Source organism: Onychomys torridus, chromosome 7 (assembly GCF_903995425.1).
Source record: "Onychomys torridus chromosome 7, mOncTor1.1, whole genome shotgun sequence".
Taxonomy (NCBI): Eukaryota; Metazoa; Chordata; class Mammalia; order Rodentia; family Cricetidae; genus Onychomys; species Onychomys torridus.
This window is the reverse complement of record NC_050449.1, coordinates 76,802,715-76,816,473: the sequence shown is the minus strand read 5'-3', so window position 1 is coordinate 76,816,473 and position 13,759 is coordinate 76,802,715. Positions and strand designations below refer to the sequence as shown.

The 13,759-nt window shown below is 43.8% G+C and overlaps 1 protein-coding gene across 1 annotated transcript in view; it reads right to left on the bottom strand.

Annotated features, from left to right (window-relative positions):
- Sh3bgrl2 (SH3 domain binding glutamate rich protein like 2) overlaps positions 1-13,759 on the bottom strand; it is a 58,317-nt gene that overhangs the window by 23,317 nt on the left and 21,241 nt on the right. The gene's annotated exons all lie outside the window — the stretch shown is intronic.

Sequence of the window (13,759 nt, the reverse complement as noted above, 5' to 3'; positions counted from 1 at the left end):
TCCATCCCCCCAGAGGTGAGGAGCGAACCCAGAGCCTTTCGCTTCCTAGGCAAGCGCTCTACCACTGAGCTAAATCCCCAACCCAGAGAGCAGCGTTTTTATTCCTCTCAGATATTCCACAGCTATAATCATGACCCAGAAGGAATCTTTCATCAGTTTGGTTTGCAAGAGGAAACACTTCTCCTCACTTCGAGGTGAGCCTAAATCACAAGCATTTTTCAGTCTTAACCCTTTCTTTCTAGTCCTCAGACCCTTACGGTTCCCTCTCCAGTCACTAGGGGTCAGGTGTGCTCCTCAGCAGTTTCAGTGGCAGGAGGATGTCTTCAAATGTGAGCAACCTTCTCACTGTAATGGTATGCATCCACCAAGTTACATGGAACACCAGTATTCAATGTCTTAAACACAGCATGTTAAACATAAAATATGGTTGCCTTTTCTAAGTGACTGGAGAAGATACCTCTTTTAAAATGTAAGGAATGAACAGGCTAAAGCTTGATGAACAAACCCTCACACAGATTTCCTCCACATCCATCCCCCAAATGCCCCTTAGAAATCACCAGCAGTATGTGACTCTGAGGTTGAAAATCTGGACTATGCTGTAAGCAAACAGCTCCATCACTGGGTCCATAAATGTGAACAGGATGGTGAGGTAATACAGACACACACACACACACACACACACACGCACACAAATGCTGGAAAATAGCGCATCGCTGAGCTCAGGTGTGTGGATCTGAAAATTGCTGTGTGGTGTTATACATTCAAAAGATAATGGCTTCTCGGTTTCTTCCATGAAGCTATCTTTCATTTCTGAAAAGGGTGACTTTCTTCCCTCACATTGGGTACTTCATTTCAGAAATGTGCTTGTACTGGTTTGAAACTTCAACTCAAGGGAGGATAAATTACTCATGCTGCTTGAAAACTAAGATGATTTTATTGCTTGTGTCTTCCAATTAAGAGTAGTTCCCCAGTGTTTGATCAAGGTCTGACGTGCACTCTGCTAAAACACTCAGTGCCATCCTCCTGCCTTATAGCCTTCTTTTGTAGCCCTCCCTCTGCCCTGAGGGACCATGCACATTTCTGGCAGGTAAACTCATGCATACCTGATTATATATAATCTTGACTATTAAAAGGCCCATGTTTTGAGATCATAAAACAATGGCCTATAGTCCAATTAACTCAGGTGACATATGCCAAAATCCAGAGGAGGGGAATAGAGCCCAGCATGTTAAAACTGACCTAACCCTCAATGGGGTCCCATAACTGATTGTGGGGGTAAGGGGATAGGGGTGGCAAAAAACAGTAAAAGGTTTTGAACATGCCAGGGGCCAGATATTAATTCAAAACCGAACACATAATAAACCTGAGATGTTTCTGGCATCACTGACCCATGAGGTCAATGACTTCACTGCAGCCTGGGTTCTGACCACACAGTGCTCTCTCTCAGTATGCTCTGTGAAGGCCATCACAGCATTCACTATCAACAGATGCTGCCTGAAGCACCTTGGCTGGACACTGCTGTCCAAGAATATAAACACCGCAGCACTTTACACTCTGTGCACATAACATACTTAGGCACATTATCTTGTTGGCTATTTGGTCTATTTGTAACTTTTGTTACTGGAACAGCACCATGCGGTGAACAATGAACTCTTGCCTCAGTCTGTTTGTTATGGTTGCTATAACAAGACGCCACAGACTGGATGACTTAGGAAAAGGGGAAAGTTCGTTTCTCATCAATCTGGAAGCTGAGAAGCCCAGGATCAAAGTATTATGGGATAGGTATCCGGCCAGTGCCCATTTGCTGGGTCACAGACAGAAACCCTTTTCTATGATGCTACTTGGTAGAAGAGACACAGCAGCTCCCTCATCCTTGAAGGCACTAAACTCATTCCTTGCCTCCCAACAGCTTTCTCCTAATTCCATCACATTAGGCAGACATTTGAGGGTGACACAAACAGACTACAACAGTATCTTTAAAAATGCTCCCAGTGCATCTCCCGATGCCGCTTCAGGTAAAGGCCCTATGAGTAAAACTCTGATCCTCCAGCCTCAGCCCCTTCAGCACACCCCACATGTGTGATCAAAACAGGCACTATGAATGAAACCCAACTTTCAAACTGGACAGATAGTTTTCGGGCTCATAATGGACCCATGCTAAGCTGCTTTCAACAAGGCCACAGCAGTTTATAGGACCATGAGTAGTGTCTCAGAGTGTCTAGGTCTCAACACCCTCCCTCTTAAGAGCCAAAACCTCAAAGTTATGTGAAATGACTCAGAACACTAAAACTTAGACATCAGAAATGAAGGGAGAGTTCTCCCAGACAACAGTGATGATTGACACAGTACTGTCTAGAGTAAACGGTAAGAGAGAATGTCTTGGTTAGGACTACTATTGCTGTGATGAAACACCATGACCAAAAACAACTTGGGGCAGAAGGGGTTCATTTCACTCACAGTTCCATATAACAGTTCATCATCAAAAGCAGTGAGGGCAGGAACTGATTCAGAGGCCATGGAGGGGTGCTGTTTACTGGCTTGTTCAACCCTGATTTCCTATAGAACCCAGGGGTGACCTCAGCCACAATGGACTGGGTCCTCCCACATTAATTATTAATTAAGAAAATGCCTTACAGGCTTGCCTTGAGCCTGATCTTATGGAGGCATTTCTCACCTGAGGCTCCCTCTTCTAGGGTGACTCTGGTATGTGTCAAGCTGACATAAAACTAATCAGCACAGAGATGATCTGTATTTTAAGAAGAGGCACAGCCAAATCTGTGCTTCAAAGAGATTTCATACCGTGCAGCTTAAGAACAAAGCAGAAATAGAAGCAGAAGCAACCCTGTTATGAACCATTAACACCATTCTGGAAAGATCTTCAAGACTAATCAATAGGTTTCAGAAAGTGTAGACCAGGCTCTCCTTTTTTTTTTTTTTTTTTTTTTTTAAACAAAAGCAATGAAGACAATATATGTTATATTGAAAAGAAAAACTCCTGAAGGTCATGTGAGAAACTAACAGGAAGTGCAGGGAGATTAAGGACCAAGTGGGGAGACAAGTGGGAGATGGGAGGGACTGGAGATTAAAAACCAAGTGGGAGGCTTTACTCTAAAATCTTTGAACATTACAAATGTGTGATTATTCCAAAAGTTACGGAGAGAACACATTTTAAGAGACAGTCAGAGGGACAGACTAGAGTCACACAGAACTAACAGGAAGACAACTCAAAGCATTTTGTCATTGACCTCCAGGTTACTTTCGCTAACATGAAAGAAGAACCGGGTTGAGGGAGACCACAGAAGATCAGCCAACACTCCAGTGAGTTAACCAAGTAAACAGGGTAGGGAAATGTAACCACTGCACCATGGATCCCAGAGGATGTCTGTGACGCTGGCTGCAGGAAGGAAGATGGGTAACAGCACACCGGCTGTTTATGAGCTGCAGAGTGCGGTCTGGAACTGTGGGGCCCAGGCTTGCATGGGAGGCAGGGCCACAGAGAACACCCAGCCTGAGGGGTGGGCCCCAGGTGACAACAGGATGTGCTGGACAGGACACCAGGATCCAAACATAAACAGTATTCCGAGATCATTTCCTCCACATGAAACGTTCTGTTCTCTCCGAGTTTCAAATTTTCTGGGACGAAACACACCTTACATGCAGTATCTTTTTCTTCCCATTGCTGGGCAAATGATGTTAGAGGGGTAAACTGTAGGACCACAGTTGGTGACTCCATCTATGTCAATGCATCCACAGGTGGAAGGTACATGCAGCTCACACTTGCTTTTACTCACTTACACTCAGAAGCCATTGCAGACAATAGCTATTTACCCATAACCAGTCCCACTGAGATTGCCCTTGCTCAGCTCCGGAAACCAGTTTTCCCCAGAATCCCTGGAGCAGAAGGGATCCCCAACACAGTTCTGGAGACGGAAATGGAGAGACAAAGGCAGCAAGCCTTACAAATTGAGACAAATGCCAGCTAGGTGTGGCTGTGCCTACCAGCCCAGCATGCAGGGGACTGAGAAAGGAGGGTGGAGCGTTCTTCTTGCAGAACTGCTGACATGGTTAGCAGCAGATACAGCAAACACCATCTGCCAGGGATGATGAAGGAGAAAGCCTCACATCTTCCAGCTGCCACCAAGCTTTGCTCTACCCTGAACTTGCCTTATTCGTCAATAATAAGGAAAGTCTGGGTGACAGAGAGAAGACGATTGGAGCAAATTTGAGGCTAGTCTGGTCTATATAGAGAAGTCTAGGATGGCCAAGACTACATAATGAGACTATGTCTCAAAAAAAAAAAAAAAAAAAAGAATCAAAATATTAAATAAATTTACATTTCTGGTTCACTTTCCCAGAGAGTTGGTGGAGAAGAACGCTCGACCCTCCTTTCTCCTCCTGGAGTTGTTTTGTTTGGTTTGGTTTTTCAAGACAGGGTTTCTCTGTGTAGCTTTGTGCCTTTCCTGGAACTCACTTGGTAGCCGAGGCTGTCCTTGAACTCACAGAGATCCGCCTGGCTCTGCCTCCCGAGTGCTGGGATTATAGGCGTGCACCACCACCGCCCGGCTCCCACTGGAGTTTTCAACCAGCCATTCCAGAACTTCCTCCTCCCCTTCATGTTCTTCATTTGCTTCTCCACAGCTGGCACTTGTTTTACGTCTGCACATCTGTCCCCCCCCACGTGGACTCTAAACACCCGAAAGACAGGCGGGTTTGCCTGTTCCATCCACAGTGCGTCACACGATGCCTTGCACACAGTGGACACACAATGCATATTTGTTAATGAACACACAAAGTTTTCCCAGGCAGCTGAAAGCAAACACACGCAGTAGCAACACTAGCGCCTCGGGCATCAGCCCTCTCTAGCCACACTCCGGGTATTTCATAACCTGCACATACTAGCCTGTTCTCCGCTGTTCTCACCTCTCTCCACAGTGCAGATTCTGTAAGCACGGGACCTGGTCACACAGGTGGGCCTCGGTGAGAACTACTGAGTTCAAGACTGCAGATCCCCTGCTCAGGCTCTGTGCAGAGGAGAAGCTATTCAAACCAAAACAGCAATCTAACTTAGCTGAAAGTCAACCCAATGAAAGGCGGTTCAAACACTCCGACTTTTTTAGAGCTACATGAATTGAAAGGCAGTATATCTAGACTTTTCGACCTAACTGTAAACAGCTGCAATGATTCAGAACAATCTGGACCTTGAATGTGAGAGAACACACTGCTTCTAACTGACAGTAACTGAAGAAGTCAGTCTTAACTACAGAACATTCCTGTTTAAATTCTATTACTAATTTTTTTAAAACACAAGAACATAATATTATAATATATTACGTGTGGACCCCGAGGGTACATGCTGGCATGCTGGGAAGATGCAGCAGCGGGCTGGTGGACATGGCAGTGGGTGGTGGTTGGACATTCACAACCCAGACACTACATCTGTGCATGGAGATGGTTTATTATAATAGAGAGACAAAGAGATGACAGGCAAGAGGGAGAGAAGAAAAGGAGAGAGGGAAAGAGAAGAGAGGTCGAGGTGTGCACAGCTTGTGGGAGTGGAGAGAGAAAGAGAGGAAGGGTGGAGTTTTTCCTTAAGAAGAGGCTTCCATGTCAGGACGCAGAGCAGCCCCAAGGGGTGGGATTTCAAAGGGGCAGACCAGACTATTAACATATAAAAGTGCTTTGTTTTTTTTTACTAATTGCTAAATCTGTAAATGGATTCTAACTAAAAATCAAGCAAGTGTGTTGTTTTATCTGCTTCTCATTGGTACCCTTGACTAGATTACCCTTAACCTCTTCCCCAAATGCGTTTAGACTCTGAAGCAATCTCGTCAGACATGATTGACAGCAACCTTCCTAACCACTGCATGGCAAGCCTTAACCTTTCAGTTCTACACTCCTGGATCTGCTGAGGACTCCACCACCGGCACCTCAGTGTTAATGACATGCCCTCAGCAGTGCACTGTTTGGACTTGTGCTTCAGGCTTTGCTGACAGGGTATGGTCACTCAATGACCTGTGGAAATCTAAGTGAAGATGCTTCTGGCTTTCACAGGCCCCAGCAACCTATGGGGAGTGGATCAGAAGACAGGCTAAATAAATCACATTGCACTTGACTCAGGCTTAGACCCTAGTCTGCGGCAGTGGCCTCCAAATAAACTTCTGTGCCTCCACTCTCTTGTAGGATTAGTTCTTTCCCAGGAGGGAGCCAGATGATTTATATGGTTAAGCGGCCCTGTCGGAGTCAACCCATAGGCTTCCAGACATGTCACCTCTTGCTTACATTCCAAGTGTGCATAGCTGATGAGGCTCTATGAGGCCTTCGGATTCACTTGCAAATGAGGAGGCATAATCAATGAGATGTGGCTTTTGTTTTTTAAATTGAGATTTAATATGTACAATTGTGGGCAAGCAAGTTTAATTACAGACAAATTGAGCGCACACAGACAGGGAAGAAACCTGGGGGTGATGGGGCAGGCACAGACTAGCCTGGTCCTGCAGGGTGGGAGTCTTAAGAAAATGACTTGGCTTCTCTCCCAGCCTCAGTTGCCCAAAGTGTGAGATAAGCCAGGCAGGACCTTTGCTCTGGGTTCACTGGGGACAGAAGAGGGTGATGATGCAGTTAGGACTCTGCTGGACCGTTTCTTTCATTCAAGCATGCTTGCTTCTCTTTCTTTGCCCTAGATGTGACCTTGTGCAACACCATCAAGTGACTTCTGGATGCCTTCAGAGGCTGCAGGTGTTTGATGAAATGGGTCTTTATGTTGCCTGCTTCCACAGTTCAAACACGTAGCTTCCTGTGCCCTGACCTAGATGGATGCTTCACTGATTACGGCCTTCTTATGAATCAATCTCCAGTTGGAGTAAGGACAGCAGGCCTCAGTTGGGAGCACACCCATCTGTGTGTGTCTGTCATGGTGCAGAGCCAGGAGGAAAAGCAGTGCAGAACAGAAACTAAAAGAGAAGCTGATGGAAGAGTAAAGATTCCCAACTCTGCTGCTGCAGCACACAGGCTGCCAAACAGCCCGGGGCAACTTTCACCGAGGGTCCCCGGAGAGGGCTGGAAAACCTCCCGTTTTCTAATCCAAACGTTACCATGTAGTCATAAACAAACAAACAAGCAAACAACTTACTGCACAGCTGTATTTCACAAATAAATGAAGAGAAGAATTATAAGCTACATTTTTTTTCTCATTTCAACTATTTCAGTATCAAAAGTGTTTTTTATTAGTTTGGAAGAGTAATGGAAAAACTTGTTATACACTAGAGAGAAAAAAAACAAAACAAAACCATCCATAAACCTTCCCTCTGTATCCCGACACAAATAATGAAAACTATAGCTCCTCCCAACTGAGGTGGAGTCTTTCTCTCCTTAAATCTGGTTTGGTCATGTGACTTTCTTTGACCAATGGGGCAGTGGCAAGCCTGATGATATTTGCAGTCCTGAAAAGCACTTGTGACCTGTTCTTGATGCTATGGGGAGAACTGAGAGCCTAGCTCTCAGGCTGGAGGGCTCTAGCTCTGCCAGAGTCACTGTCCCATCTCCCAGGGCAACAGCCAAGTGCCATATACACTTGCTGATGCTGCCTGAATCCTTGTGGCCGCAGGTCACTCCTTCTGAAGCCTCTCTCAACTGCTCTTGTTCATGCCCACTCTCTGCCTCTCATTCCCGAGAGACTCCCCATAACTGTATTGCAAGTTATCCTAAAGCCTCCCACATAGCAGACAGAGGCAAACAGATCTCTGAGTTCAAGGCCAGCGTGGAAAAGACACAAAACCAAATCAAAACAGAAACTTCATTCCTACATCAATTCACTGGCCCAGAGCCTTCCAGGGCCTCCTTGGATGATGGCATGAAGTTCCTGTTCTGAGGTTGACAACTGATCCCCATCAAGTATTGGTCCCAACTGACTTCTACGTGTAAAGGCTTCTCTTGTACCCATCTTACTCCTAGAATTCCTTTCCTTTTCCACGCCCCTCTGCCTCAAATGCCCTCCTGCCTTCTCAGCATTTACCCTACAATGCTCAATGAAGTGTTCCCCTCTAATACAGCATTACCCCAGCACAGAACACTCTTCACTGACATCCTCTGAAGAGATCAAGAATGAGAGCACACTGCCCCCATGCTGTGGAATAATCCTGTACACTGTGAATATGCATTACACTCACTGGTTAATTAAAAAGCTGACAGGCAGTAGCCAGGCAGGAAGTTAGGTGTGAAAGCCAAACTGAAAATGGTGGGAAGAAGGAGGGTGGAGTCAGAGGAGACATCAGGAACTGCAGAGGGCACAGGACATGCTGGAGGACAGGTAATGCCATGAGCCATGTGGCAGAATGTAGATTAATAGAAATGGGTTAATTTAAGTCGTAAGAGCTAGTTAGTAACAAGCCTGAGCTATCAGCTGAGCATTTATAGTTAATATAAGCCTCAGAGTGTTTGAGAGCAGGTGCAGGACACAGAAACTTCCACCTATATATAGGGCCCAAACATTCAGCAAGAACTGCAACATGAAAAAAAAAGGGCTTCTAGATGCACAAAGACAGACAGACAAATGCAGCTTCCTAGTCTCAGTCTCGGTCCCACACAGGCCGCAGTGCAGAGAGGAGTCTCCTGACAGCTGCCTGCAAAACAGAGCCAGCTGCCAGCACACCATGAGCTCAGCCACACGGCTGATTCTTGCAGTCTCTTGCACGCACGGGCCACACTACAGAGAGGCTTCTTTCAGTCGCTGCCTGCAGGCTTGAGTACTCAACCAGCACACTACATGGTGGGTTTAGGGGGTTTGTTCATGCAGACAGAAAAGGTTACAGATATGCAGTAAAGACAAATTCAGACAGAAAAAAAAAACAAAAAACAAAAAACCCTCTAAACGGGTTACAGTGTGTTTAAAATTATATGTAGGCTTGGGAGAGCAAAGAAAAAAGGTTAGAAAAAGTCCTTAAAAAAGAAATAGAGTAAAAAAATATAAGCAGCGTAAAGATGAGAAATACACAAAGAGTCTGGATCCTATATGTTATTGTGTTGTCTTCAGATTTTTTGACTATTAATGAGCAAATGAAACTGCTAAAAGACATTTGATTATAAAAGCTACTAAATAAGCCAACCTATATGTTTTAAAAATATCATGGATTCATTTCAGGTCAAGGAATATCAAGTTTGATCGAAGAATACCCCCTGAAAATCCTGGCTACAAACATAAAAAAATAAACCTAAAAGAACTACAAGACATGTAATGTATATTTTACCTGCTCAAACACATAACAAAAAATCATCTTGAACTGACTTATATACAATGTACAATCTATGCTTGTACTATAGAGATATGTATGTTATCTTTGTAAGTTTATATATATTCAGAACAAGGGGACAGATATCAGTGAAAACGATGGCCCAGGTGATCCAGCAACCAGAACAGCTTCCAGGCTGACTGAGACAATCCAGACTCACAAAATACTACAGCCAAGACTTAACAATTTTCCTGATTTTCTCAAGGTTCCCTCAAAGATTACCAGTGTCCCCAATCAGCAGAATTTAAAAACTGTGTCCATATTCCCAAAAGATTGGTTATAGATATTTGTCATCATTTAAGAAGGGTTAGTTACAAGTTGTTATTGGTAGGAAAAAAGCTGAACAAAGGAGATTAGATTCAAGGATCTCTTTCTGAAAAGAAAAAGAGGAGATACAGAAAGGATAGGATAAAGGGGGTAGATTACTGAATCTACTTTAATCCAAAAACAACTATTAATCTAAAAATATTTTACACAGGTATGGATTTTGGTTTATTGATACAAATTTAAAGTTAATTTTGTTATGCTGAGTGTATATTTCTACTCTTGTTTAAGGTATTGTGCTTATGCAGGTCATATAAAAATGTAACATATAATTAAGAAATACATATTAATAATCATCTATAATAGTCAAACTTATAGTTCTGTCAGGTATGATTTCAAGGTCATACACAGATATATTTAGACAGTTTATCTTCAAACACTTCAAAGACCTATAGAATATGACATTTAATATGTTTAATAATCTAAGACTTTTCATGACAGTGAGACATGTCTGTTCCTGGCAGCACCAATCTACTTTAGAAAAGAAGATGGGCATCAAAGAAACTCCATATGGAGTTTGTTTTCTGAATGGCAAAAACTAGCCATGTAAACAAAGAAACTGCCCTTGTCTCAATTGCTGATACCATACTGTCCTAAATGGACCAGTAGGTCACAAGAAAGGTGACTGCTGGACTTTCCCAAGACAAGGTAGGATGGTCCTTCAAAATCCTGCTTCACAGAAATGTCTGTCAGATATGCTAGGCCTGTAGATCAGAGTTGGATGCCCCAACGTTGCAGAGAAACTCTGGGTGACTATCCAGGCAGTGAGATGTCCCTGTCATTAGGTAACATTTCACCCTTCTGGGGTCTTTGACAGAGTTAAAGACTAGACAGTCATAATTATAGTTTTTCTTAGTTATGATAAAAGATAAATTAAATGTAAAACTTTAGACTCACCAAGATAGGATAAATAATTGAGTGTTTTCTCTAATTTTGTCAAATACAGAGGGACTGGATATTGTAACTGTAATTCTTAATAACTTTTGTTGTATATAATCTTACGATGATAAAGTTAAAAACTTTCCCTTTTAATTAGACAAAAAGGGGGAAATGAAAAAGGGGGAAATGCTGTACACTGTAAATATGTGTTGCTCTCATTAGTTAATAAAAAGCTGATAGGCCGGAAGCCAGGGAAAAAGCCAGACTGAGAATGATGGGAAGAAGGAGGGTAGAGTCAGAGGAGACATCAGGAGCTGCAAAGTGAGCAGGACATGCTGGAGGACAGGTAAAGCCATGAGCCATGTGGCAGAATGCAGAAGAATAGAAATGGGTTAATTTAAGTCATAAGAGCTAGTTAGTAATAAGCCTGAGGTATCGGCTGAGCATTTATAATTAATATAAGCCTCAGAGTGTTTATTTGAGAGTGGCTACAGGACACAGAAACCTTGCCTATACCCCTGTTCATGCTGTGACTGTCTAAAAGCCACAGGTCTTGCTACATATATGACTTCAAATTCTGGAGAGCAGGTTATAGCTGCTATGCCCATTTGATTTTAAATGCTTTGCCTACCTTCTGCAAATGATGAATCTGCATAAACAATGACTGTAAAATTGCCAAGGCCTGGACTACAGCCCTGAAATCAGCCCTTCATCCCACACCTAAAGCATTCCATCACATATCACCTCTCTCATCTGACAAGAAAATCAAAGAGGCTACTAATGTAGCTTACCAGAAATAACTCAGTATGTGAGTGATAGCGGAGGCAGGACTAGAACCCATATCTTTTAAAAAGCTGAGAACCACTTCCCCATTCTGTCAAATTATGTGAATTCTAGAGTTTATGTCATGTGAAGATACAAAGTCTAAAGCACCATGTATCATTTCGAGTAATTACCTCTGAGACAGTAGCAAGGAATAATACTCAAGACTTTATTGAATTTGTCCAAGAAATGCACGAGGCATCATTAATCAGAGTTACGAGGACAACAGCGAGGAACGGGGGATGGGGGCGATCTCACAAGCATATCAGACTGAAATCACGATATAGAATAAAAATAAGCATGTTCAATATGGCCAAGTAAATAGACGAGGGGAAAAGTGACGGAAAAGATCAAAACTCATCAGAACTGATAAATACAGTGAAGTTGTGGGATACTACACCAACATATACAAACAAAAGCAGTATTATTGGCTCTATGCCACTTCTCCTTTTTCCAGGATCTCAGCCCAGGGAATAGTGCCACCCACAGTAAACACAAAAGACAAGAGTCAAATGTTGGTGAAATGTGCCAAAAAGGAAACCCTCTAAAACTCACGACCGGGATGTGAGTCAGTGCGGCCACTATGGACTTGAAGGCCAGTGCTGTGGTGTGGCTTTGCACCTCATCCTTGAAGCTACAAGGTAAGTGTGTAATCCTCCGTAATGCCTGGTCCTTGTTGTATAGGCTATGTCAGACTAAATGATGTAATGTGAAACTTTCCACAAGAACCCTGCCAAAACGTATACATGCCAGAACATCCCCTCTGTTCCCAGGATTTTCTGAGGGTTCTTTTTCCCTGCCAGCAGCCCTCTCCCGGTCTACTATCTGTGGCGACGGCCTTTCTCACTCTTACTTTGTGCTGTCGCTCGTAATGAAGCTTTGTTCTGGGCAGTAAAGGCTCCATCACATCACATCGTGTGTCTCTGCCTCACTCCTCAGTCCCTCCGAATTGTGTTTCCACCTCTATCTGGACCAGAGTCCCCATGTCTGGAGGCTCTTTCCCCTAATAAAGCGTGCTATGGCTTGTAATTTCATGCCAGCTCCTTCCCAAACCCGCCACTCTGATGTCTAACAAAGTATTCATCAGCTGGTGAATGGATAAGGCAAATGTGATTTATAGACACAATAGAATACAACTGTGTCACAAAAAGGGATGGAATCCTGTCACCTCGACAACATGCCTCAGTGGGGGTCACTATGTTACAAGAAATAAGCAAGGCACAGAAAAACAAGTACCACATGGTCTCACTCAACATGGACTCTAAAAAAGCTGACTGCACACAAGACAGGGGCAGAAAAGTGGCTGTCAGAAGCCTGGAAGACTGACGTGAGAGGGATGGGAAAGGCCGGGTGATGGGCACCTAGGTAGAAAGTAGAAGTAAGTTCTAACACTCCATTGAATGGTGGCAATGAGGAACAGTGTTTACCAAAAGAAATGATGTTGGAGGACGTAGGTTTTCAATGAACAGCATCCAGTGTGCAGTCCTGAAATATCACATGGCTCCCCCAAATAATAATGAAGTCCTTTCAATTTCATCACCTGGGTGATGTTACTGTTCATTCCCACCTCGTTCATTCTTGCTCTCTCCCTATCTGTGGGCTGGAGAGCAAACCCAGGGCCTTGAGTGTGCCGGGCAAGTGTTCTATCACTGAGCTAAATCTCTAGCCCCATATTTTTCTCTTGACCTGAGTCACATTTTCTCTCTTGCGTCTAGAAGTTCGTGTTGCATATTAAAAGCTGTAGCTGCTCATTCTACAGTGTTTGAGGCTGATGTTACCTTCATTTTTGTTTTCCTTTGAAAATGAAATAAGTAGCAGAGGGCTGTGGCTGAGGGAGAGAAAGGAAAAACAAACAAACAAACAAACTCTGGTGGAGTCTTTGAAACATAAGCACCCCAAAGACTAGTTTGTGTCTGTGGCCACAGGCTAACCAATCTGATGCTACTGCCAATGTAGAAATGAAGAAAAAATTAAAATCACGTTTTTCCCTCTTGCGGAGAATACAGACAGACAAAAATGCTCTCCTCTGTTTCTGTAAGACACAGCTGCAGGCATCACTGAAGTTACTGTGCATAAATCAGTTTCAAATGTGCAGTTATCCAAAGTCCAGACTCACGGTCTAAGAGAAAGTGAGGAGAGAGTGTTCCTGGAGAGAAGGCTCAGTGGGTAAGAGTGCTTACCACATACACATGAGGAGCTGAGTTCAGATCCACAGTAACAACATTATGAGCTAGGTGTGTCGGCACATGCCTGTAATGTCAGGACAAAGCAGGAGGATCACTGGAGCCTGCTGGTCGCCAGCCTGGCCCTAAACAGCAAACTCCGGTTCAATGAGAGACCCTGCCTCCAAGGACTAGGGCAGAGAGAGGAAAGAGCCTGTCTAAGGTCCTCTTTTGGCCTTAGAAAATGAACCTGCATATATAAGTGTACACACATGTATGAAACACAGA